The following is a 5,457-nucleotide window of genomic DNA, read 5'->3' as shown; positions in this document are numbered from 1 at the left end:
CGGGCTCTGTGTCGCCGCCTGCCCGGGAGCCCGCGCGCGCGCGTCGGGAGCGCCGCCCTCCCAGGCCGGCTTCGCCTGAGCGGGCTGGGAGCCCCAGCGGGGCGTCGGGCCAGGGGATAAAGGCCCGGCCCCAAGAGAAGCTGTAGGTGTTCAGTCCCTGCCTGCGGGAGGGGAAATCGCCAACCTCAGAGGTTATGAAGACTCGGCTAGACAAAGTCCTGGCGGGGGTGATAGGGCCGGGGATGGCACTGCTCTCAGTAGCGGTTGGACTAGAGCAGCGGTTCTCAACCTTTTTTGTACCAGGACCCATTTGTAAATTTGATGTCTGGTCCCTTGCTTCCAGTCTGCTGTGAAGGGGGTCCAAGCAGCCCCTGGCAGGTTGGATCTCTGCCAGCCGGCAAGGAGGAACCCAGGTTCCCGTGTTTTTCTCCTTCAAAGGATACGGTTTTTTAGTTTGTTCACGACCCTTGCATATATTCTCACAACCCACTTTTGGGTTAGGTTGAGAAATGATAGACTAGACCTGCTGAGGTCATTGCCAACCCTCAGTTTCTGTGAAGACAAAGGCAGGCCCCCACCCTTTGGGCTCAAACCGTTTGTCAGGGGCCGTTGTGGCACCCAAGGGTTGAGAAAACAGTGCAGTAGTCCTGGTTCCCACTCCCGTTTCTGACATGGATCAGCCCTGTTTTGGTGAGAGAACTGCTAGCCGTAAGGCACAACTGTGCTGGATGCTCTTGGTTTGGTTCTTGGGAGTCTTTTGTTTTTGACACAAGAGCATCTACTCTGGAGGGCACTTCATTGGAACGGATGGCCAGCTGTGCTCCAGGCCCTCAGCCCTTCATAAATACCCCGTCTCGCCATTGTTGGGCTCAAGTCCCGGAGCTGTTAAAGCCAGCACTGTAAAAGACATAGGGAAGCTCATATAACACGCGGAGAGAGTGAGCCTGAGGCAAGTAACTGAGCCTAGAGGGTTAAGGCAACACAGTGAAGTCAGCATAAACCAGTCCAGGAGTCCCAGCAAATAAATAAATCATTCTGACTACCTTATCATCACTGCTTGCTTGTGCTTCATTGTCACTTCCTCTATTCTCACCTGAATCTCTTTCATCTCTCCTCATTCAAGTGAAGCAATCAAACAATAAATGCTAACAGTAATTGGCTCCTGCCCATTTTGAATGCCAGCAAAAAATATTACCTTACCCCACATACCTGGAGGTCATTTGAGAAATCGGAACAACGAAACACAAATCTTTCAGAGTAATAGATCAAGATTCATTCTTGACTTTCTTCCCAGAAGAAAATAAAATCTCCAGCCACATACATCAGAAGAAATTCTCTCACTGCAACTCAGTGTCCTCATCTGCACTGATGCATTGTGGCTCAGCTAGACTTCCCCAGACACTTGAAAATTGCATTTCTGAATACAGCTTTATGAGACTGACAGATGTGTTCTGCACACTTCTGTCATGTCTCATGGCTCTTAGGCAAACAAAACTAGCTTTGGTAGAGCCAAGAAAAAATGAGCTGGTTAAGGCACAAGGATCTCATTCATTTCTGGATCTGCCACAGATTTCTTGTGTGACCTTGGGAAGGTCAGCCAGTCCCACTGGGCTTCTGTTCTCAATTCATAAAATGGGAATAATTATATTTCCCCATCTTAAAGGGATGATGTGACTATTAATTGTTGTGCGGTGCTTGGATACTGTAGTGAGAGAGGCCAGAAGAGTGGATACTTTTTCACAGACACAGAATATTAGGCTGTCACTGTTACAGTTATTGCAGTGTTAACATTTATTCTACAGTTGCATCCTAGAACAATGTAAAAGTATGCAACAAAAAAGGTGGAAATAAAAAGTTATTTTCACAGCTACTTCTCTGAAAGGTTTTCAAAATGCTTCAGAAATTTAGTTTCAGAACTAGAGTGTTTTCTACTATTTTCCCAAGAGACCTGATTTCACAAAAGATTTCGTAAGACATTCCTCTTTCCAAAGGTTAGGATTTCTGATGGGGTAACAAAAGCACTTCGTCTCATTTAGGTCACAAACCTTAAATTCTCCATGCACAAATGCATACTTCTACAAACACTAACAGTTAGGAAAAATGACTATCAAGAGAATACACGTTGGTCTGCAAACAGTTTTGACAAATTGATTGTAGTAAATTAACTTTGTGTACAACACTATTAGGGTCTAGGTATCATACCTTTTTACAAATGGAGAAAGTTTTGTGCAGAGAAGTCAGATGAATTTCCAAGGTTCCCACAACTGTATCAGCATTTCCACATGCATTTAAACACCTGGAATGCTTGTACAACACTTGGGCCAAAATTATTAAAGTGATCAGTATTTCTAGGGACCTCAGTTTATGGGTACCCAATTTAGTATTTCATATGAACTGGGCTTACTGGATAATTACTGGAGGGCTTACTGGATAATTGATTTTCCAGTAATTTCTCCAAATTGGGAACACAAAGAGCAGAGAACCCTGCTCTAGAATGGTCCAAGAAGGAACTTTCTGAGACCTTAGGTACAAAGCAAACCAATGCAGACATATTTTTTTAAGTTCTTGCTGCTACTGAGAAAATTGAAATTGGGCCAGAACACAAATAAGTGTGAACAAGACTTTGTTGAACTTCGTGCAACTGTAAATATTAGGACAGTTTGTGAAACATTAAGAGCATTTTTGCTTGTGGACATCCAGCTAAAATTTGCCTAAAGAGACTACGAATTTTCAGACGTTCCCCAACCAACTACATTAAATTCAAAGAAGTCTTGTAAATGTTTTGCCTACACTGATTCACAGTGCACAGAAGAAGCGGTGACATTCGTTTTATGCCAGTTCAGTTGATTTTCTCAACACAGTCCAACATATTCTTGCCTGCTATTCAAACATCATTCTAGACAAGAGTCCTTTTCTTTCTATAAAGCTGGATGAAATATCTTTTAGAGAAATTTTCCAAGAAGCCTCTAGCTACTTATAATTCCCTTGTTTCACCTTAGGGAATTGGGTGTACCTTTCACTACTAGCATCCTCTGTAAAAATATTCAGCTTTTTACTCTGACATGGGATAATACCTTTCCACAAAACATTTACAAACAATTATCCAATTTTTGAAATTTGAAATACAAAATTAACTGAAGAATTGATTTCTAGAATGTTTCCCTGAGCTCTAGTTTTGTTCTGTTTTGGTCCTTTAATTTCCTGTACTTTACATCTTTTTTGCTTTCCTTCTCTGTTTTTCTCCTCTGCTGGTTTCTCTGATTCTATGTCATTTTTGGTAAAAAATGTGCATTATTATCACTTTTGGCCCACACAATTAACACAAACTTGGGGCTCTGTAGGTTCCTTCCACTGGGAAAAGAAACATGACTGAGTAAACTATCTTTGGTTCGATAATGTTTGTTTGCAAAGAATGTCCAAAGTAGGCACATCTACACGTGCAATTGATGCAACTGAATATATTCTGGTTCAGCTTGAGCTGGAGTAAACTAATCCCAATGTCACCGTCTACATGTGTTTAAGCATAATAATCTACTGCACTGCCAGACATCACTTGTATCTCATGGACTGTCTGGTAGTTCATTAAATTAGTCTACTGTGCCGTACTTGCAGTGCACATGTAGATGATGATGCTTTACTGTGCAGCAAATTAGTTTGCTGTGCAGTAAAGTATCTCTTATAGATGCACCCACAGAGAGGAATCAACCAGAAAAGAGTTTCTTTACTTGCTGCTCCAAATTTTTTTCTGTCGGTTAGCACTTAGCCCAAAAAGCTTTCCATATACCATATTTCATGATGTAGAAGTTGAGTTTTGAAGCCAAATTTTTAACACTTAAAATTCAACCGCGATTTATATATCACCCCTTACGAGTAGTACTGCCTGGATCCCCCTGGGAACTCCCTGGGACACTGGGCAGCACACAACCCATTGGCAGCCCACCTGCCCGGCCCCAGGGGGCACTGCTGCTACTGTGGTGGGAAGGACCGGGGCCCCCTGTTGCTCAGGGGCTGTTTGGCCCACTGGCAGCTTGCCCCTTGGTCACAGGGCAGGCTGGGAGGCTCCACAACAAGAAGTGTTGGTCTCTTTGCTGCTTCTGTCTTCAGCAGGATCCTGTGGCTGGCAGGATGCCTGCTGCTGCTTGAGAAAGGGCTGGCTTGCCCCATGGGCTGCACAGGGTGTTGGGCAGGGGCGGGGCGGGAGGCAAGGGGTGTCAGGCAGGGCTGGCTTCCCCACACGTCTACCCAACACCTCATGCTACCCCTGTGGGAAGCCAGCCACTTCTCAGGCGGTGCCAGGCATCCTGCTGGCCTCAGGAGCCTGCTGAAGGCAGAAGCAGTGAGGGCCCTGATCCTGCTTTTGGCAGAGCATCCCCACATGTCCTGCAGCTGGGGGGTGAGCTGCTGCCAGGCTGGGCAACCCCTAAGTTTCAGGGGGGGCCAGTAATTCCCTCTGCAGTGGCAGTGCCCCCTGGGGCTGGCCAACTTCTGGGAGCCCACCAACACACTGCCTCTCTCTCAAGCCCACCCGGGCTTCCAGCACCTCCCGCACTGAGGCAGGGTCAACTTGTACAATGGATCCACAAAAATCCTACCTTTTTTGTACAGAAATACGGGGTTGACTTATACACTGTGTTGACCTATACACTGTAAAATATGGTAGTTTTCTCAGGGTCACAAACACAGCTTGTGTGGTTATGTCTGATTTTCCACTCCTTCTCTATGTATGTTTTTATTCTGATTCTCTCTTTCACACAAACAAACATTATGCTCCTATAGTACCCCCAAAAGTCCCTAGTCTACTCATATATATTAGAAGCTAGATGCTTGCAGGGTTAGGTTCTTTACCCTACTGGGAAGTGAGGGGTTTCCAAAGTAACTGCCAGTATAAAGAGCTGCATTAGACAGCTGTGCTGGACCACTGAGGTGCTCCTGCTATTTGCTGTGGCTTTCATTTTGGAAGATGCCATTTCTCATCAGTTATGTGGAACCAGCAATGTGCTTCAGCTGAATGGAGAAGTGATGACCTTTGAAGTAAAAAATGCAGCAAACAACAGAGCTCATCCTTAATTAACCAACATGTGGCATATTAAGTGGATACAAATGATCTGGGTACTACTGTATTTCAGATTCCTAAGTAGCTTTGCACATGCCATATTAGGATACAGCCATGTGGATGTGTTTGTAGACTGTTATTTTAATATTGTAAGGGCCTAAGTCTGTCTGTCTGTCTGTCCATAACACTTTATTCACGCTCTGATTGGCTGTCTCAACAGCCAATCAGAGTGCCCTACACAGACACAAACAGGCCCTACACAGTGCCCTACACAGACAGTGGAGCACCACCATGACAGTGGGGCCTGAGGGGAGTGGGGGGCAAGGCCAGCCTCCTTGGAAGCATAAAGAGACAATGAAACCGGAGTGCCACCATAATGGAGGTGTCTACTTCTTGGAGCCAGG

The sequence above is a fragment of the Crocodylus porosus genome, unplaced genomic scaffold, assembly GCF_001723895.1.
Source record: "Crocodylus porosus isolate Cpor-Errol unplaced genomic scaffold, CroPor_comp1, whole genome shotgun sequence".
NCBI classification, from domain to species: Eukaryota; Metazoa; Chordata; order Crocodylia; family Crocodylidae; genus Crocodylus; species Crocodylus porosus.
The sequence above is the reverse complement of the archived record's forward strand: the minus strand, read 5'-3'. Positions refer to the sequence as shown.